This window comes from Procambarus clarkii, chromosome 65 (genome assembly GCF_040958095.1).
Source record: "Procambarus clarkii isolate CNS0578487 chromosome 65, FALCON_Pclarkii_2.0, whole genome shotgun sequence".
NCBI lineage: Eukaryota > Metazoa > Arthropoda > Malacostraca > Decapoda > Cambaridae > Procambarus > Procambarus clarkii.
Window position 1 is genome coordinate 9648904 of NC_091214.1, and position 21529 is coordinate 9670432.

A 21529-nucleotide genomic window follows, 5' to 3' on the forward strand; every position below is an offset into this window, starting at 1 on the left:
CGGTCCCGCCTTCGTCTGTTTCTGGAGGGCCCTCGGGTCACCCGGCGGTTGCTCGAGGGGCTGTGCGGGAGCCTGAACTTCGCGATGGTGGTCTACCCGCCGGGTCGGGTTTGGCTTCGACGGCTGTTCTGGTTCCTTCGGGGTTCCCCCTTCCGCCTCTCTCGCAATCGCAGAGTTCGACCCCCGGGGGACTTGCGTCGGTTGCTGCGTCACCGGTTTCCTCTTCGGGTTTTTCGGGGTTCAGTGCCTTGGCGCCTACCCGAGCCCTCGCTCGATGTGTACACGGATGCGTCGTCTCGGCTGGGGTTTTGTGACCAGTGCTCACCAGGCCGGCCAGGGGCGTTGGGATCCGTCCTTCCGTCGAGCTCACAGTACGGTGCGGGAGTTCGCGGCAGTGTGGTTTGCTCTGGGGAGGATTCGGGTGGCCCGCGGATCGACGATTCGGCTCCATTCGGACTGCTCTCCGGTGGTTCATTGCCTGAACCGCGGGGGTTCGATGCGGTCCTTGTCTCTTTGGGGTTGGTCGCTTCGGGTGACTCGTCTGCTGAGTTCTGGGGGTTTGGCTCTCCTGGCGGTTCACGTACGGGGCGTGTCCAAAGTCTTGGCCGACGCCCTGTCTCGCTTCGTTCCTCTCTCCACGGAGTGGACGGTCGACGACGAGTCCTTCCTTTGGCTTTGCCAGACGTTCGGGCGCCCCGAGGTGGACCTCTTCGCGTCGGCGTGGTCGCGGCGTCTTCCCGTTTATGCGGCGCCCTTCCCCGATTGCGAGGCCGTCGGGGTCGATGCCTTTCGGCTCGACTGGATGAGGTGGGGGTTCCTGTATCTCTTTCCCCCGGTTCGGCTGTTGCTCCAGGTCCTGACTCGCTTAGAGACTTACCGGGGGAGAGTTGTCCTTCTGGCCCCTTGGTGGCCGGCCCAGCCTTGGTTTCAGGCGCTGGTTGCTCGGTGTCCGAACCCGAGGGTTTTTCCCGCGGCTCCGCCTCTTTCAGCAGATCGGGCCGGTACGTCACGTAGCTGGTTCGATCTTCTCCTCGAGTCTTCGCGTATGGTTTTTTTGACTCGAGTCTATCATCATCTCTATGGTGATCAGGTGGCCTCCTTGTTGGTGTCCCACCTGAGGGCTTCTTCTCGGCGGCAGTATGCAGTTTTCCTGGCGGTCCTTCCGTTTCTTTTTGCGTCTTCGTCGTGTTAGCTCCTTGTCTGTTCGGGTGGTCTTGTCCTTCCTCTCGTGGTTGTTTCAGGACCGTCATCTTATGCCTAACACTGTCGCTTCGTATCGTGCGGCGCTGGCGGAGCCGCTTCAGCTTGCTTTCAGTATCGATGTTACGTCTGCGCCGTTTCGCAAGCTGTCTCGTGCATTGTTTCACCTCTGGCCTGCTCATGCGTCGCCTGAGCCGTCCTGGTCTTTGGACAGAGTGCTCGCTTTCCTTTCATCTCCTCGTTTCGTTGTGGCCCCTTCGGTCCAGGATTGTTTTTCCAAGGCACTTTTCTTGTTGGCTTTGGCCTCTGGGGGTCGGGTAGGGGAGCTTCATGCTCTCCTCCGGCGCAGGGGTTTCTGCTCTTTTGGTCGTGGTGATAGTTTTGTTCGTTTGCAGCCGTCTCCTTCTTTTCTGGCGAAGAATGAGACTGCTGCGTTCCGGAGGGGTCCATGGGTGGTTGATGCTTGGTTGGTCTGGCCGGGGGTGCATCATGTTTTGTGATCGGCGGTTGCAGCCAGTTGTCTCGGCTTCGAGTTGAGGGGTGAGCGACGACCGCCTCCCGGGTAAGTCCCTCTTTTTCTGTCTGTGGGTAGTTAGCTCCGGGGAGCCGACGGGGCTCCCCCCAGAAAACCAGCGTTGAATGTAATGAAACGCCATTTTCTGGGTGAGTCCCGGAGGCTCCCCGGCATCCCTCCCTCCCTCCGGTCGGCGGTTTTTCGCGTTTTTGACATCCAGCCTCAAGAACTGAGGTGTGGGTAGCCGGCGCGGGGGGTCTGGGGCTCCCCCTTCCCCCTCCCGGGGAGGGGGGAGCTGCGCAGACAGCGGCGCGGCAGTGTGTGATGTCACACTAGTTTGCTTGTTTTCGGTTGGGGAGTTCTATCCACTAGTTCGGTTTTAGGTAGCAATTTTAACCAGAATAGGGGTTTGTTTTGGGGCGCTTACCTTTCTGGGTGCCTGTTCCGGTCGATGGCAGACATAGAATGCTTCCACTAACACGGGGGCTTCTATAGGCCATTGCTCCCCTTGCCTCTCTGAGGGGGCCCGGTTCTGGCCGTGGTCCCCGGTAGGCCTAAGAACTCCATACACATGACTGATGCCAAAGTCTGACATTAGCATATCAGCCTGGGATAGCTCCGGGGAGCCTCCGGGACTCACCCAGAAAATGGCGTTTCATTACATTCAACGCTGGTTTTTTCCAGTCTAGCTAGAGCTCTGGGTCATATGGATAAATATTTCACTAATTCAGTGTAGATTTGAACCCAAAGCTTCTGATTTCAAATGTGGTGCCCTACACTTCGACTACAATGCCAAATAAGAAATGGAGTAATTGCTTACATTTGCATCCATCCCTCAAGCACACTTGTGCATCCAGAAACATCAGTCCTTTAACCCTTGGGCTGCTCAACTGTTAATAGCTGACATTCCCATGGGCTCAAGATAAACAAAATTCTGGATTTTTGTTGTTGTTTGGTATTTTTAATTAGCCTTCAGGAAGCATAAAAATAGAAATAAAAATACTCCAGCTCTTGTGGTTTAGCTGTAGTGGCCTGGAGAATGTGTGTTTTTCTGTGAGGAGCCCGGAGGCTCCCTGAAGTTATCCCAACTGGTATGTACTGTATTTGTTTGGGGTCTTGAGGTTATCTTGAGGTTATCTTGAGATGATTTCGGGGCTTTTTAGTGTCCCCGTGGCCCGGTCCTCGACCAGGCCTCCACCCCCAGGAAGCAGCCCGTGACAGCTGACTAACACCCAGGTACCTATTTACTGCTAGGTAACAGGGGCATTCAGGGTGAAAGAAACTTTGCCCATTTGTTTCTGCCTCGTGCGGGAATCGAACCCACGCCACAGAATTATGAGTCCTGCGCGCTATCCACCAGGCTACGAGGCCCAAGTCACAGGGTCATCAGTCACAGTAGTCCTTTTGCTTATTGGGGACCACAAGCCAGAACCTCCCCACTTAGAGAGGTGCAGGGAGCAATGGCCTATGAACTCTTTGTATTTAAAGTGTCGTATCTCGGTTTAAAAGTTTAATCCATTCCTGTAGACAGCTCATATTCCGAAAACTCGTAATCCGAAGATAATTTCCCCATAAGAAATAATGGGAATGAATTAATATGTTCCTGACTACCCAAAAACCTCACTTCAAACTAAATTTTATACCTAATTCATCTAAATAAACCTACAAAACTATGTTCAACTTATTACTTACCCTTGTTGTTGAATGCTGTAGGCGTATGGAAGATGGTGAGTAGGGGGGAGGAGGAGAGGTGTTACTGTTTGGAAGGTGAGTCCCCTTCCATTATAACATCAGGCAGTGAGGACCTTTCTGGTGTGCACTCCCTGGCACGTTTTATCTGAGTGCCACTAGGTCCTGGTTGTGGCTCACTGCTCGATTTTCTCAACAAATCTGTCCATGGAAGCTTGTTTTTCCCTTCTTCGCAAGCTGTCTCTGTAGTAAGGCATCACATTGACATTGAAAAGATTAAGGCAACGGCCTACTACAGCTTTCTCTTGGTGAGTCTTTTCAATAAAAGTTTGCATCTCTTCCCACATCTGACACACCTTCTTAATTTCTGCAGAAGGGACATTTGCTACTGCCTCATCTTCCTGCACTGGAGAAACGTCCTCAGCTGGGTCTTCTTGCTGTTCCTTTTGAAGGGCTTGGAGTTCTTCGATGGTCAGTTCTTCGTTGTGTTCTTCCACCAAGTCCTCCACATCATCACCATCCAATTCCAAGCCCATTTGCCAGCCCAGAGTAATAATTCCTCAACAATAGGTGCATCATTTACAGGCTCAAACCCATCAAAGTCTAGTTCTGTCACACAATCAGGCCACAATTTTCTCCTGCCAGAAATCAGGGTTCTCTGAGTCACTTCTTGCCAGGCTTTGTCAACGAGTTTTAAAGAACTACAAATGTTAAAATGGTCTTTCCAGAAATCTTTGAGAGTGAGGTTTGTCGCTTCAGTCACTTCAAAACATTTCCGGAAAAGTGCCCTTTCATACAGTTTCTTAAAATTTGCTATGATTTTCTGGTCCATAGGCTGAATTAGAGGAATGGTGTTAGGAGAAAGGAACTTTATTGTGAGAAATTTACTGTATTTGTGCATCAATTCATCTTCCAATCCTGGAGGATGAGCAGGAGCATTGTCGAGGAGAAGCAGGGCCTTGAGTGGCAAATGTTTCTCCTGCAGATATCTTTCTATGGCAGGGCACAGCACTTCATTCACCCACTTTGAAAAAAAAAAATCCTAGTCACCCATGCCCTTTTATTAGTGTTCCACATCACACACATTTGGTTTTTCTGCACTTTACCCTGTTTGAAAACCCTTGGATTTTCAGAATGATACACTAGCAAGGGTTTAATTTTCAAATCGCCACTCACATTTGAACACAGCACAAGCGTAAACCTATCTTTCACAGGCTTGTGTCCGGGCAAGGATTTTTCCTCCTTGGTAATGTATGTCCTTTTATGCAATCTTTTCCAAAACAGTCCTGTTTCATCACAATTAAACACATGTTGTGGTAGGTATCCCTCAGCCTCTGCAAACTCTTTAAATTCTTCAATAAATCATTCAGCAGCTGGTTTGTCTGAGCTGGCTGCCTCCCCATGCCTTGCAACACTCTGGATACCACTTCTTTTTTAAAATTTTTCAAACTATCCCCTGCTTGCCTTAAACTCTTTCGTATCTGCATCACTCGTTCCAAGTGTTTTCTTTACAAGGTCTTCGTGCAATACCCTGGCTTTCTCACAATTGATGGTCTCCGAAACACTATCACCCTTTAACTCCTTGTTGTATATCCAAATTAATAACAACTTTTCCACTTCTTCAAGTATTTGTGGTCTTTGTTTCGTGATTGTTCTTACGCCTTTTGCCACTTTAGCACTCATAATGTCCTTTTTCTTGCTAAGTATAGGGCATATCGTTGATGTGGCTTTGTTGTACTGCCTACAAAGTTCAACAACACGTGTACCATTTTCATGCTTCCGAATGATCTCTTGTTTTTCCTCTATTGTCATCCTCACATGAGCTTTCTTGCCTTGATCCTTACCACTGGCTTTCTTGGGACCCATGGTGAGATATATAATAACAACTTTTATGGTCAAATGACCAAAAATCCAACAAAACACTGAAAATCCGGGTGAAGAATTGACGTGGGATAGTCACTGGGCACGAGGCACTGGTAAACTGAGGGGTGAGGGGCGACGATCGCCGTACCATCATGCGCTAGGTCGGCCTGTACGCGTATCAACAAACTCGTGTTCCGAGGTAACCCTCGCCGTCTGAGGTACATATTCCGAGCAAATCCTGCTTGTATTCCGAAAAACTCGTATTCAGGAACACTCGTATTCCGAGGTACCACTGTATGTCATAACTGCCATTGACCGTGGAAGGACCCAGAAAGGTAGTCGAATCAAAACAGACCACTGTCTGGTTTACCTGTGCAATCTACATCCTGAAAGATCAAAATAACTCCCTTAGAATGAAACCAAACAAGCAGCACTTTATGCAACGAGCACTCCCACTCGTTAGCACTACCCAGCCCCCCCACCTCCCTAGGGCGGGGGGGGGCCCACTACCCATTAGCACGGGTAGTGCCCGTGCCCGTTAGCACAGGGGCACTACCCGTTAGGATTCGTTAGCACTACCCAACAGCCCACCACCCTAGTTCTTGAAGTGATGTGCTGGTGTTTGGGCATTATCTCTGGCTTCAATTACCTATTCTGGAGTTTGGCCCCTGTGTGGCTGTTCCAACTGTGTGTGGTGTGGTGGCGAGCTGTCATAGTGTACAGGCGCAGCATGCACCTAGAGTGACCTTCCCTAGGTGCTCTGTAAGTGCTGCCCTTTGGGGGTATGTTGGGGGTCTTAGGCTTTTCATCTTGCCCCGGCTAGGGAGTGTTATTGCCTTGGCGAGGCACACTGTGGCTGGTGCATCTTGCGCACACACAGCGGCCAACAATTCTATCTGGCTACCAGTTTGTTGTGTGTCTTTGGGGTTTTGGGGGTTTTGTTTTTATTTGCTAGCATTCTTGGTTTTTGTTAATGGAGGTCTGCTTAGCTTCTTATTAGGCTAGCCTAGGTTGCATTGGTAGTCCTCCTTTGTTGCCCCCCCAAGGTTTCATGACTACTACTGATGGTCAGTTTGCCTGCTAACAGACAGGGTTCTACCAGCTCAGCTGGTGCCAGTGTCTGAGTTTCCCGTAGGGCTTACTCACCTTACGGGTCCTGAAAAACCCTAGTGAACTTGGGAGTATCATGCAGGCATTTCCTGAGTCCTCTCTCGCCTTGTGCAAAGTTGAAGGTTGTTTGTTGCCCCTGCCTCAAGGACACGATCATCTGTACTGCCTCCATCATGCTGCCTGTTTGGTTGGTGACACCTATGACTCAGAGTCTTGCGGGACAAAAATCCACGCTTGTACTTCAATTTACTCATTCCTTGTCTGTTGATCTCAGGGATCAGGCGGCGGCTATGTTGCATGCTCGATTCTCCTATATGCAACGAGCCAGGTTGGTTGCCTTGTTGGAGTCCCTGGAGCTGTCCCGCTTGGGTTTTAGGGACCATGATTCGGGGGCATTGGTCGCTTCAATCTTGGCTCCTTCTGCACCCCCTGCTTCCTTTCCAGGTGGGCAGGGTTCGCCTCCGTGCCTACAAAGCACGGAGGTTTGGCTTGAGATGAGGCTCGGGTGGCTTCTGGGCTGCCCCTTCCGATGCGGGCTCGGAGGTGGTTGAGCCCATTTTCCGCCGGGGCTTCTGGGTCTACCCAGCAGACTCCCTTCATGTAAGCCTTTTCCCTGGACTTTGCTTTTTCTTCAGGGATGGTGGGTGTGGATGAGGGCTCTGCCAAGGAACATTTGCTGGGGGGTTCCTGGGGGTCAGGGGGAAGCCACTTGGAGCTCTTGGGCTCCATTTGACCCTGCTTTGCCCCTTGTGCCTTTTGGGCAGGGGTTGTTGCTGTAGGGAAGTTGTTTTTTTTATACCCTCCCTCCCTGCCTTTATGAATTTGTACTATTGTATTTGCTGGCGTGATTTATGCACCCCTCACATCAGACGCATACATCTTTTGCTGGGATGTTTTGTACCATGAAAAAAACATTTATACAGTATACTGTACTTATGTGTGTTTCATCATAGTTTATTGCGGGTTATTTTATTGTGGTTTTGGTACCCCTGCTCTTACCTCCTCTCAGATCAGTGTTTCATTGTTTATGTTTTTGGCAAGGGTTTTGGTATATAGGTTGTGAAACTTGGGTTTTGGGTTGTAATGTTTTGTGTTGCCTCCCCCCTACCCCCCCAGTTTTGTTTCCGGGTGCCCGTGGGTTCCTTGGGTTCATCTTTTCAGAGGTTTTCTTCCTTTTGGTTACCCCCTGGGAAGATCCTTGTTGCTTACCTCCTGCAAGACCTGGTTTATGCCTCTGCTGGATATTGTTTTGTTTGAATTCAGGTTCCTCTTCTACCGATCAGGTGCATTATGAGGTTCCAGTATTTTCCTGGGTGGCAGCCTGCCTGGACGAATTAAATTTAATTAATCCGTTCCACACCCCCAAAAATATTAACATTTTCGCATGCCTGCCAGGCCACCCGCATTGCTCCAGAAATTAGGCCGAGCATTGCCTGTGAGCACACAACCCAATGTCAACCTCTTTCACTTACAATGTTTATAGTATCCACTCAATTTAACAGCCTCTTTTATACCGATCTGCCGGTAATAACGACCGGCTTGGGAGACCGGTATCAGGAGCCTCGTGTACCGGTCTGGAGGTCGATATTACCGAAGGTTGGTATTGGGTTTGTTTTGGCATCGGCGTACCCTCACACAACCTATATATTATGTGAGAAATCTTTATAGAATTCTGATAAAGAAAGAGATCTAGGAGTGGTTCTAGATAGAAAACTATCACCTGAGGACCACATAAAGAATATTGTGCAAGGAGCCTATGCTATGCTTTCTAACTTCAGAATTGCATTTAAATACATGGATGGCGATATACTAAAGAAATTGTTCATGACTTTTGTTAGGCCAAAGCTAGAATATGCAGCTGTTGTGTGGTGCCCATATCTTAAGAAGCACATCAAAAAACTGGAAAAGGTGCAAAGACATGCTACTAAGTGGCTCCCAGAACTGAAGGGCAAGAGCTACGAGGAGAGGTTAGAAGCATTAAATATGCCAAAACTAGAAGACAGAAGAAAAAGAGGTGATATGATCACTACATACAAAATAGTAACAGGAATTGATAAAATCGACAGGGAAGACTTCCTGAGACCTGGAATTTCAAGAACAAGAGGTCATAGATTTAAACTAGCTAAACACAGATGCCGAAGAAATATAAGAAAATTCACCTTCGCAAATAGAGTGGTAGACGGTTGGAACAAGTTTAGTGAGAAGGTGGTGGAGGCCAAGACCGTCAGTAGTTTCAAAGCGTTATATGACAAAGAGTGCTGGGAAGACGGGACACCACGAGCGTAGCTCTCATCCTGTAACTACACTTAGGTAATTACACTTAGGTAATTACATGGCGACCAGGCCACCGACCTCGATCATCCAGAACTGTATATAAAATCTTAACTTTCTTTTAAAATGATTCAGTTTAATGAAGAAAATTCTAAATTATTATGAATAAAATATTTTGAAACAAGTGTTATTAAGCAAAATTCTTTGTTTTCTTATAAAATACCTTTTATAGTACGTATAGGCACTAGGTATTTTTCAGGGGGGGGGGGAGTCCTTACGGCTCCCCGGAGCTTACTAAGCTGATATGCTAATGTCAGACTTTGGCATCAGTCATGTGTATGGAGTTCTTTGGGCCTACCAGGGACCACGAGCCAGAACCTGGCCCCCTCAGAGAGGCAAGGGTAGCAATGGCCTATAGAAACCCCTGTGTGGTTGGAAGCATTCTATGTCTCCCATCGACTGGGTCAGGCACCCAGAAAGGTAAGCGTCCCAAAACAAACCCCTATTCTGGTGAAAATTGCAACCAAAAAGCCGAACGAGTGAATAGAACTCCCAAATAAAAACTAGCAAACTAATCTGACGTCACCCGTCGCCGCACCACCGTCTGCGCAGCTCCCCTCTTCCCGGGAGGGGTAAGGTGGAGCCCCAGACCTCCTGCGCCGGCGATCCACACCCCAGTTCTTCGGCTGATGCTAAAGGCTGAGGTCATGTGCTCTGGCTCCTGTGGTTGTTTCAGCACTGTACGTAGAGTGTGGTGACTGTCTTCTAGGTGGTGTGTCAGCCGGGAGTGATTCTCCAGTACTCGGGCTGCATGCGCCTAGGGTTTCCTTCCCTAGGTGCCCTGTAAGTACTGCTCTTGGGGCTTGGGGTTCCCTTTCACAAGTCCCTTGGGTTCTGCCCCTGCTAGGCCATTTACTGCTTGGTTTTCGGCCGCCCTTTGTGTGATAGGGTGTTCTGTCTCCCTTGTTCGCCATGGGATAAGGGGCAGTTTGCACTGGTGGGGCGCAGGGTACTGCGCAGCTTGTTTTCACCAGTCATAGCGGCCGGCTCTGTTCCGCTTGGGTACGCTGTCCTCTTGCATTTTTTTTCTTTTTGTTTGTCTACCTGGTCTGGGGATCTGCCTTGGTTATTTCCCCCTTTGTATTGAATACTCTTCCTTTTCTGGTGGTTCCCCCTGCTAGGTCCCCATGAGTCCCAGGGGTTCAGTTCTTTAAAAGTTGTTTGGTAGATTTGGGCGCAGGTTAGTAGTACCCTGCCTGGGATTACCTAAGTGCAAGTCCTCTTATAGTAAATCCTCAGGACCCTGGGAGTCCCCTAGAGGACGCGCGGGTCTGATGGATGTGACCCCGGATTCCCCCCTCGCTTTGAACGAGTTTGTGGTTGCTCTGTCCCCATGTCTCAGGGTGACTCTCATGGTCTTGCCTCCGTCTGCTGCCTGTGGGGTCAGTGGCACCTTCGGCCTGGAGTCCTGCACGTTTTGTTGCTTGTTTGTGACTCGGTTACCCTGTCTTATGCTGACTATGAGGGTACAGGCAGCACGGGCATTGCAGGTTGAGTTTCGGTGCTGGTTGCTCCCTGGAAGAACAGACGCTGCCCTGTTTTGGTTGGCGTGTCGAGGCTTGGGGGCGTTGGTTGCTTTGATTTCCTTCCATGCCCCCTTGTCTTTCCCCTGTTGTGGTCTAGTCTGGTCCCCCCCCTTCCCCTTTCCTCCCTGCATCCGGGTTTTTACCGTCTGTGGGTTCGGGGTTGGGGCGGGGCCTCATTGGTTTGTAGACTCGCGCGGTCTCGGGGAAATCCCCTTCTGGGGTAGCGACGGGGGCATTTGAGCCTGTTCCTCCAGCTGTGTTGTATGAGTCTGCCAGTGGGCTCCCTTCCCTAGTACTTTTGCGGTTGCCCCGGTTTTTTCTTGTGAGGCCGGGGCTTTGGGGGGACGGCTTGGCCCCATGGCCTGCCGTGTGGGTTCCCGGGGGCTGGGGAAGGGCTGCCTTGGGGGGCCTCGGCCCCATTGGACCCCGCCGGAAATGTTCTACCCTCTGAGCTTGGCTTGCGGTTCCGCGGAGTGAGGTTCTTCCTTCCCCCTCTCCGTATGAGATGTTGGGCGTCGGCCCCTCCCCGGGCTCGTTTCCTTGTCCCTCGAGTCTGTTGGTTCCATCCTGTTGGTGGGTGTTCTTTTCCGTTTATTCCCCCCCCTCTTCTTGGGATGGGACTTCCCCGTCATGTTCCCCTCTTCGTGGGGTTCTGCATGACTTTTGGTCTCGGGTGCAGCTGTGCTTTTGTGTGCCTTCATAATTTGTGCTTACTTCTGTGGTTCTCGAAGGTTCGGGAAGGTTTTTCGCTACTTCCCGTATTATTGGAACGTCTGTCGTCATTTTATGTGGCTTCCTTCCGGTCCTTTCTAGGGCTTGTTGGTCCTCTTCTAGGCTTATTCTTGTTTTTGGCCCTGTCTCGATCTTTTGTTACTGTATCTTTTCTCCGTGCTCAGTCTCCGCACTGTTCGTTTTCTTTCCATACTCCTTGTCCGGGATGCCGGTTTGGGCTACTTGTAGCCCAATTGGGTTGCCGGTTAGGTTCCTTGTCTTCATTGAGTACAACGGCTATGTATGTCACTGCTTCCTGTTTTTGACTCCTGTTCCCATGCTCTGGGCTGTTTCTGCTCCTGCGCGGTTCCCTCGGGTCACGAACTGTTTGGGTTACTTTTCTTGTGAAGTAGTCCTAGTTGGTGCCTTCCCGAGACAAATGGAAACTCGCCATTAGCGCCAACACGCTTCCCTTGTGTTTACGAGGCTTGCGCTCGTGGTTTTTGGTGTCTCCTGTCGTTCAGCTTGGGTCCAGCTTCCTGAACCTACTGGGCTCTGTTGTATCTGTGCTTGACTCTGTGTGCGGGGTCTGCCTCCACCACATCCCTTCCTCATGCATTACATTTGTCTCCTACTCTGATGCTGGAATCCTTCGGTCATTTCTTTTGCTCATTGGGCATCTGTTCTGCCTGTGTCCCCTGGTATGTGTGTCTCTTGTGTTTCTTGGTCTGTCTCTGTCTACCCTCTCATTTCCTCTGTGGGTCTTGCTTGTGGTGGTATTGTCCCCTCTGGTTCTTCTGTCTCCCGCTGTTGTGCAGTTTCCTTCCTGTTGTCTCCTCTTAACTCATACCCCTTGGTTCGGGTGCTGGTCTGGTGGCGCCCCTTGCACTTTTTTCGGTTTGGTCTTGTGTTGGGACCTGACCAACGACTGTGTGTTGTTGGCGTGCCTTTCATTCCTGTTTGCTGCCTGCCTGTTGGCTTTTTCCGTGTTTCGCTATGTCTCTTTTTTTCATGTCTCAGTCAGGCCGTGGTCTCGGACCACCTGGCGTGCTCGCTGGCATTGGGATGTTTTTTCTGTATGGCAGACGTTCCATCTCCTCCTTTGCTGGTTCGGGTTTCCGGCTCTGCCTGTTCGGTGGTCGCACCTGAGATCTTCCTGCGGCTCCGCCTCCTCTACAGCTCGCTTGGTCTGGGGCGGGACTGGTTCGGCTCTGTCTGGAGTCCCGCCTTCTGTTGGTGGTCAGGTGACTTCGTTGATGGTGTCCCACCTGCGTGCTTCTTCTTGGCGGCAGTGTGGGGTATTTTGGCGGTCCTTTCTTTTTCCTTCTGACCCTTCTTAGGTAGCTGTGTTCTGTTGGCATGGTCTTGTCCTTCTCTTATGAGGGTTCGGGGCCGTCATTTTGCCGCATGCTCTCGCCTCGTTTTGTGTGGCGCTGGCGGAGCCGCTTCCGCTTGCGTTTGATGTTGATGTTACTTCTGCGCCGTTCCGCAAGCTGTCTAGTGCGTTGGTTCACTTCCGGCCTGCTCATGCACCGTCTGAGCCGTACTGATGGTTGGACTCTTTTCTTCTCCTCGGTTTCTTGTGGCCCCTTCAGTTCCTGTTTGTTTCTCAGTGGCTCTTTTCCTGTTGGCATTAGCCTCTGGGGGTCGGGTTAGTGAGCTTCATGCTCTCCTCCTGCGTTGGGGTTTCTGCTCCTTTGGTCGGGGCGATCGTTTTGTTCTTCTGCAGCCTTCTCCTTCTTTTCTGGCAAGGAATGAGACTGCTGCTTTCCAGAGGGGTCCCTGGGTTGTTGATGCTTTGTTGGTGTGGCCGGAGGTGCATCATGTTTTGTGCCCGGTTGCGGCTCTCCGCCATTATTGGCGCGCCACGGCTTCTGTGTCTGTGGACGCACTTTGGGTTGACCTGGTTTCCTTTCTTCCCTGTTCGCAGGTGCGGGTCTTCCAGGTCGTCCGCAGGGTTAAGGCTGGCCAGCCTGCGGTCTTTATCCCCGTGCCTATGACGTTCGCAAGTTCGCGTCTCTTGCTGTCATTCTTTGGGACTGTATCATGGGCGGAGATTCGGACGTGGGGATTTTGGTGGTCGAGCAGGGTCCTGGCTGCTCGTTGCCTTGTTCACGTCCCTTGGCCCGGTCGGCCCTGTGTCCCTTGGGTCAGGGGATGCAGCCAGTTGCCTCGGCTTCGGGATGAGTGAGTGAGCAGCGACCGCCCCCCCCCAGGTTAGTCCCTATTCTTCCTCTGTGGGGAGTTAGCTCCGGGGACCCGTAGGGGCTCTCCCCAGAAAATCAGCGTTGAATGTAATGAAACACTATTTTCTGGGTGAGATCCGGAGGCTTCCCGGCATCCCTCCTTCTCTCCGGTCGGCGTTTTTTTCTTCGTGTTTTGACAGCCAGCCTCAGAACTGGGGTGTGGTTCGCCGGCACTGGAGGACTGGGGCTTCACCTTCCCCCTTCCGGGGAGGAATGAGCTGCACAGACGGCAGCGCGGCGACGGGTTATGTCATATTAGTTTGCTAGTTTTTATTTGGGGAGTTCTATTCACTCATTCAGCTTTTTAGTTGCAATTTTCACCAGAATAGTGGTTTGTTTTGGGACGCTTACCTTTCTGGGTGCCTGACCCAGTCGATGGCAAACATAGAATGCTTCCAACCACACAGGGGTTTCTATAGGCTATTGCTCCCCTTGCCTCTCTGAGGGGGCCAGGTTCTGACTCATGGTTCCCGGTAGGCCCAAAGAACTCCATACACATAACTGATGCCAAAGTCTGACATTAGCATATCAGCCTAGTAAGCTCTGGAGAGCCTCCGGATGTCACCCAGAAAATGGCATTTCATTACATTCAATGCTGGGTTTTTTCCCACGGACCTAGAATGTACTGCGCCGGGCCATGTGTCCACATTGTTTACTGTGAACTTGCGCGGCTAGCTTCAATTTTGAAGGTCATTACTGTTAAATTGTGATCTTCATTTCAATTTACAAAATGCCAAAAGTTACTCAAAGGAAACTCCCTGACGGTTGCTCAAAAACTGGAGTTAATTAAGAAACTCGATAAAGGATATTCTCATGCACGAGCAGCAGCAGAGTTTAACATCAGCAAAAGTACAGTAAGTGACATCAAGAAACAAAAGGATATTCTATTAAAGTATGTGAGCACAACAGAGTGTGCTACTTCTAGTGCTGCATGTTAGAGAAAAACAGTAAAGGCTGGTCTGTATCCACAATTGGATGGTGCAGTGTATAAGTGTTTTTCTGTGGGGAGCCCCTACGGCTCCCTGGAGCTTATCGGGCGAATGTATGTTATATTAGACCGGGACATTAGCTAAGGAGTTCAGACCTACCAGGGACCAGCGCCAGAACCTGGCCCCTTCAGAGAGGTTTCAGGGAGCAATGGCCCTGGAAAACCCCCTTGTGGTTGGGGTTTTCCTTATCTGCCATCGACCGGGGTTAGGCACCCAGAAAGGTAGGCATAACAAAACAAACCCCACATGTTAAAAAACTAAAACAAAAAAAACGAACAGAGAGGTAGAAACTCCCTACAATCCCAAGGAAACAAGTAAACATCACACTTTACTGCCGTGCCGATCGTCCGCGCAGCCCTCCCCACGCCGAGAGGGAGAGGGGAGAGCCCCGGACCTCACCGCGCCGGCTGCCTAGCATCAGTTCATAAGGTAATGTCAACCGGGACAGACACTTCTCTGGCCTCAGTTTCCTAGGCGGTGTTTTCCTTGTATGGCATTCACTGCCGTGTGTTGTGTGGTACGGTGGCCAGGTGTTCCTCATCAGTACTGGGACTGCATGCATTTAGGGGCTTCCTTCCCTAAGCGCCCTGTGAGTACTGAATTACGTGACAGGGTTATCTTCCCTGGGGCGTTCGGGAACCATTCCCGTAGAGGTTCTTGCTGCTCGGCATTTGCCTCGCCCTTGGGGCCAGCTGAAGCTTCGGGCCTTTGTTTGGCCTTGGGTAGGGACTGGTATTGTGTTGGTTAGGGCGTCAAGGTGTTGTGCGATCTGCCACCTAAGCGGTGACCGGTTCCTGTTGCCTCTGGAGACGGTGTACTTTTGCAGGGTTTTTCATTTTTTTTTTTTCATTTGCCTGGTGGGGGTCTGCTTAGTGTGGCTATAGTTCCACTGGTAGTGATTGGTGGCCCTCTGCTAGGCCCCCGTGATTGTACACGTCGCAGGGGTTTTCAGTGTTGTCCTCTACCCCTTGTTATTTTTGGGTTTCTTAACCGGTTAGCAGCACCTTGCCCGGGCTTCCCGTAGTTGTTACCCTACAGGCCCTGGAAACCTCTGTCGGGGCTCGGTAGACCATTGAATGTGTCTTCCGGGTTCCAACCCATCTTGTACAGGATCGTTGGTTGTTGTGCCCTTGTCTCCGGGTTATTACTGTTCAGAGTACAGGCGGCATCCGTGTTGCAAGCTAGGTTAGGTTATTGCAACACGCTAGGTTGATTTCCCACTCGGATGCCCCAGGGCCGCCCCGTTTTGGTTAGGTGCTGTTCGCCCCTTTCCCTCCCTATTCCCGGCTCTGGACCATTTGCAGGTTTCAGGGTCGGGTGCGGGGTTTAGTTGGGGCCAAGACTTGGGCGGTTTCGGGGGCTGCCCCGTTTGGGTTGGAGACGGAGGTTTTTGAGCCTGTTCCTCCTGCCAAGGCTTCTGGGTCTTACCAGCGGCCCTTTCTTGCTGCCTTTCCCATGGACTTTTCCTTTTCTTTAAGGGCAGAGGGCTTGGAGGACGGCTCTGCCCCGGGGCCTCTGTTGCAGGTTCCCGGGGCCTCTGTTGCGGGTTCCCGAGGCTGTGGGGGATGCCTGCAAGCAGTTCTGGGGCGTTTTGCCCCTGCCTGGGTTTTCTGCTTCTGGGCGGAGTTTTTCGCCCATCCAGTCTGCTCGCTTCCAACTTTTGCTGGCGTGTTTTTGTATCTTTTGCATTGGTCACAACCCTCTGTTCTGGTAATTACCTAAGTGTAATTACCTAAGTGTAGTTACAGGATGAGAGCTGCGCTCGTGGTGTCCCGTCTTTCCAGCACTCTTTGTCATATAACGCTTTGAAACTACTGACGGTCTTGTCCTCCACCACCTTCTCACCTAACTTGTTCCAACCGTCTACCACTCTGTTTGCAAAAGTGAATTTTCTTATATTTCTTCGGCATCTGTGTTTAGCTAGTTTATATCTATGACCTCTTGTTCTTAAAGTTCCAGGTTTCAGGAAATCTTCCCTATCGATTTTATCAATTCCTGTTATTATTTTGTATGTAGTGATCATATCACCTCTTTTTCTTCTGTCTTCCAGTTTTGGCATATTAAATGCCTCTAACCTCTCTTCGTAGCTCTTGCCCTTCAGTTCTAGGAGCCACTTAGTAGCATGTCTTTGCACCTTTTCCAGTTTGTATATTTCCGCTGCATATTCTAGCTTTGGCCTAACAAAAGTCGTGAACAATTTCTTTAGTATATCGCCATCCATGTATTTAAAAGCAATTCTGAAGTTAGAAAGTGTGGCATTGGCTCCTCGCACAATATTCTTTATGTGGTCCTCAGGTGATAGTTTTCTATCTAGAACCACCCCTAGATCTCTTTCTTTATCAGAATTCTTTAAAGATTTCTCACATAATATATAGGTTGTGTGGGGTCTGTGTTCTCCTATTCCACATTCCATAACATGGCATTTATTAACATTAAATTCCATTTGCCAAGTGGTGCTCCATATACTTATTTTGTCCAGGTCATCTTGAAGGGCATGACAATCATATAAGTTTCTTATCCTTACCTGGTTGATACCTGGTTGATGGGGTTCTGAGAGTTCTTCTACTCCCCAAGCCCGGCCCGAGGCCAGGCTTGACTTGTGAGAGTTTGGTCCACTAGGCTGTTGCTTGGAGCGGCCCGCAGGCCCACATACCCACCACAGCCCGGTTGGTCTGGCACTCCTTGGAGGAATAAATCTAGTTTCCTCTTGAAGATGTCCACGGTTGTTCCGGCAATATTTCTTATGCTTGCTGGGAGGACGTTGAACAACCGCGGACCTCTGATGTTTATACAGTGTTCTCTGATTGTGCTTATGGCACCTCTGCTCTTCACTGGTTCTATTCTGCATTTTCTTCCATATCGTTCACTCCAGTACGTTGTTATTTTACTGTGTAGATTTGGTACTTGGCCCTCCAGTATCTTCTAGGTGTATATTATTTGATATCTCTCTCGTCTTCTTTCTAGTGAGTACATTTAGAGGGCTTTGAGACGATCCCAATAATTTAGGTGCTTTATTGCGTCTATGCGTGCCGTATATGTTCTCTGTATTCCCTCTATTTCAGCAATCTCTCCTGCTCTGAAGGGGAAAATGAGTACTGAGCAGTACTCAAGACGGGACAACACAAGTGACTTGAAGAGTATAACCATTGTGATGGAATCCCTGGATTTGAAAGTTCTCATAATCCATCCTATCATTTTCCTGGCTGTCGCAATATTTGCTTGGTTATGCTCCTTAAACATTAGGTCGTCAGACATTATTATTCCCAAATACTTTACATGCTGTTTTCCTACTATGGGTACATTTGATTGTGTTTTGTACTCTGTATTATGTTTAAGGTCCTCATTTTTACCGTACCTGAGTACCTGGAATTTATCACTGTTAAACATCATGTTATTTTCTGATGCCCAGTCGAAAACTTTATTAATATCAGCTTGAAGTTTTCCAATGTCTTCAGCCGAGGTAATTTTCATACTGATTTTTGTGTCATCTGCAAAGGATGATACGAAGCTGTGACTTGTATTTTTGTCTATATCTGATATGAGAATAAGGAAAGCAGCGGTGCAAGGACTGTACCCTGAGGTACAGAGCTTTTAACTGCACTTGGACTAGATTTTATATGGTTGACCGTTACTCGCTGACTCCTGTTTGACAGAAAACTGAGTATCCAGCGTCCTACTTTGCCGGTTATTCCCATTGACTTCATTTTGTGTGCTATCACGCCATGGTCACATTTATGGAAAGCCTTTGCGAAGTCCGTGTATATCACATCAGCATTCTGTTTTTCTTCTAATGCCTCAGTGACTTTGTCGTAGTGCTCAAGTAGCTGTGAGAGGCACGATCTTCCTGCTCGAAATTCATGTTGGCCTGGGTTGTGAAGGTCATTGGTCTCCATGAAATTGGTTATTTGACTCCTAATCACTCTCTCAAATACTTTTATGATGTGCGATGTTAGTGCAACTGGTCTATAATTCTTTGCCAATGCTTTGCTCCCTCCCTTGTGTAGAGGGGCTATGTCTGCTACTTTAAGTGCATCTGGTATCTCCCCCGTGTCCAAGCTCTTCCTCCACACTATACTGAGTGCCTGTGCTACCGGCACTTTGCATTTCTTTATAAATATTGAATTCCATGAGTCTGGACCTGGGGCCGAGTGCATGGGCATGTTTTCAATTTCTCTTTCTAAATTTAGTGCGCTCGTGTTTATATCAGTTACATTTACAGGGGTTTGAATATCCCGCATAAAGAAATTGTCTGGATCTTTCACCTTCATGTTGTTTATTGGAGTGCTAAACATGTCCTCATACTGCTTTTTTAGGATTTCACTAATTTCTTTGTCATCCTCCGTGTATGAACCTTCACTTGTACGAATAGGTCCAATAATGGCAGTGGTTTTTGCTTTTGATTTCGCATATGAGAAGAAATATTTTGGATTTTTTTTATTTCCTGAATTGCTTTCTGTTCTAACTGCCTTTCTTCAGTTTCATATGAGTGTTTCAATTTCCGCTCGATTTCTTCAATCTCCCTATTTAAATTATTCCTTCTTTGACGGGAAATTCGTGTCTGCATAAGCAGTTCCGTTATTTTTTTCCTGCGTTTATAGTGTCATCTGCGTTCTCTTTCTACGTTAGATCTCTTTCTGGCTTTCCTCAAAGGAACATGTTTCAGACAGACTTGATACGCTTCCGAAGTTAGTTTTTCTATTCCTTCTGTAGGACTTGTATTACTTAGAATAGTTTCCCATGGAATGTTTGTAAGTTCCCTGTTTATTATCTCCCAGTCTATCCTTTTATTATTATAATTGAATTTACTGAATAGCCCCTCTCGCTTTATCAACGTTTTAGGTCTATTCTGAGTATTGATGGTCGTTTGCACTTCAATGAGCTTGTGATCTGAGTATGTGGTATCTGATATCGTAATGTCTCTGATAATGTCTTCATTGTTCGTAAAGACCAGATCTAGAATATTTTCATTTCTTGTTGGCTCCGATATCTGCTGATTGAGTGAAAATTTGTCACAGAATCTAAGTAGTTCTCTAATCTGCGGTTGGTTAGGTCCCGATAGATTTCCTGGTATAATATTATTGTTTGTTATTTTCCACCTGAGACTAGGCAAGTTGAAGTCACCTAGGAAGATAATATCAGGTATCGGGTTCTCCAAATTATCAAGGCTATTCTCTATTTTGTTTATCTGTTCTGTGAATTCCTCAGCCGTTCCATCTGGCAGTTTGTATATTAGAATAATCACTAAATTTATTTTCTCTATTTTTAATCCCAGTACCTCTACCACCTCATTTGTAACGTTTAGGAACTCCGAGCATACAAGGTCTTCCCTAATATACAGACCCACTCCTCCATGTGACCTAATTTTCCTATCACACCTGTATAGGTTATATCCTGGAATCCAGATCTCACTGTCCAACAATTCCCCTGCATGGGTTTCTGTGAAAGCTCCAAATACTGCATTTGACTCCGTGAGGAGGCCATTTATGAACTGTACTTTGTTGTTTGTTCTTGTTTTCAGTCCTTGTATGTTGGCAAAGATGAATGAGGTTACTCTATTAGTGATAGTTTGACTGGGAGACTTTTTCGGCAAGTCCATTATTCGTGGACATAATGAGTTTGTTCTGACCAGTACTGATTGTTGTAGGGCAGTTGCCTGTCGTAGTTGTAGTTCCCTTTCGGTGTGTAATTGTATCTGTAATTCTGGAATGCAAGTGGATCTGGCATCCAGTTCCATACACTCTCCATGCTGCTCCTTTTGAATTCTCTGTCGGTATGGTATAAAAAATTTATAGAGTTTCCTCCAAATTCATTATCCTGCTTGCCACTCTTTATGTAGCGTTCCGTGCCTTTCACGTGAAAGTATAGGCAGCTGAGGTCATAGCATTTTCTGTCTTCCAGTGAGGTTTGGCACATGTCAGGATGGAAAAACCTACATATTGATCCAAATCGACACTCACCTTTCCTAAGCATATTTAAACATTTTTTGGGATGTTGGTAACTGCATTCTAATCCTTTCTTATTACCAGCATATCTATGTCTGCATATGCCCTTTGCATAAAATTTGCATAAATCTGTCCTTCTGTTCTGAATTGCTCTATCGGGAACCGTCGTAGTGTCTGTACCTATCGAGCTGTCAGTGCTGTCTGGTACACTTTCTAGTTTACTGTCATCTACATCCTGGCCTATTGAGTCAGAGTTTACAACTTCTTGAGTTTCCTATTTCCTATTATTGAGTTTCCTTCCTATTATCTTAGCATCATCAGCAAACATGTTCATATAATTCTGTATACCTACTGGTAGATCATTTATGTAGACAATAAACATCACTGGTGCAAGAACTGAACCCTGTGGTACTCCACTTGTGACATTTCTCCAGTCCGATACATTGCCTCTGATCACTGCCCTCATTTTTCTATCAGTCAGAAAATTTTTCGTCCATGTTAGAAGTGTACCTGTCACCCCTCCAATATTTTCCAGTTTCCAGAACAACCTCTTATGTGGAACTCTGTCAAAAGCCTCTTATGTGGAACTCTGTCAAAAGGTGGTCATTTTCTTCTGCCGGTTTCCCGGTGTGGCCACCAGGGCGCCATTGCGGTTTGTGTACATGCACCTGGGTGTGCGAGCGAGCGTCTTGGGTGAGTTTTTCACCTTTTTCAGGGGTTTTATTCTCCTGTTGTCGTTTCTTTGCTTTTCTGGTGTTTTCTGCCCATTTTCTGTGGGGAGCCCCTACGGCTCCCTGGAGCTTATCGGGCTAATGTGTGTTATGTTAGACCGGGACATTAGCTAAGGAGTTCAGACCTACCAGGGACCAGCGCCAGAACCTGGCCCCTTCAGAGAGGTTTCAGGGAGCAATGGCCCTGGAAAACCCCATATGGTTGGGGGTTTTCCTTATCTGCCATCGACCGGGGTTAGGCACCCAGAAAGGTAGGCGTAACAAAACAAACCCCACATGGTAAGAAACTACAACAAAAACCGAACAGAGAGGTAGAAAACTCCCTACAATCCCAAGGAAACAAGCAAACAAGCAAACATCACACTTTACTGCCGCGCCTATCGTCCGCGCAGCCCTCCCCACCCTGGGAGGGGGAGGGGGGAGCCCCGGACCTACCGCGCCGGCTGCCAAGCTCCAGTTCGTTCGCTAATGTCAACCGGGATTGACGCTTCTCTGGCCTCAGTTTCCTAGGCAGTGTTTGCCTTGTGTGGCGTTCACTGCCGTGTGTTGTGGTGTGCGGTGGCCAGGAGTACTTCATCAGTGCCGGGGCTGCATGTGCTTAGTGGCTGACTTCCCTAAGCGCCCTGTGAGTACTGCCCTTGCGTTACAGGGTTATCTTCCCTGGGGCGTTCGGGAAC

General features: G+C 48.7%; 1 protein-coding gene across 1 annotated transcript in view; it reads left to right on the forward strand.

Moving 5' to 3' along the window:
- The window catches only part of LOC123770981 (conserved oligomeric Golgi complex subunit 4), a 333387-nt gene that overhangs the window by 125358 nt on the left and 186500 nt on the right, over nt 1-21529 (forward strand). The gene's annotated exons all lie outside the window — the stretch shown is intronic.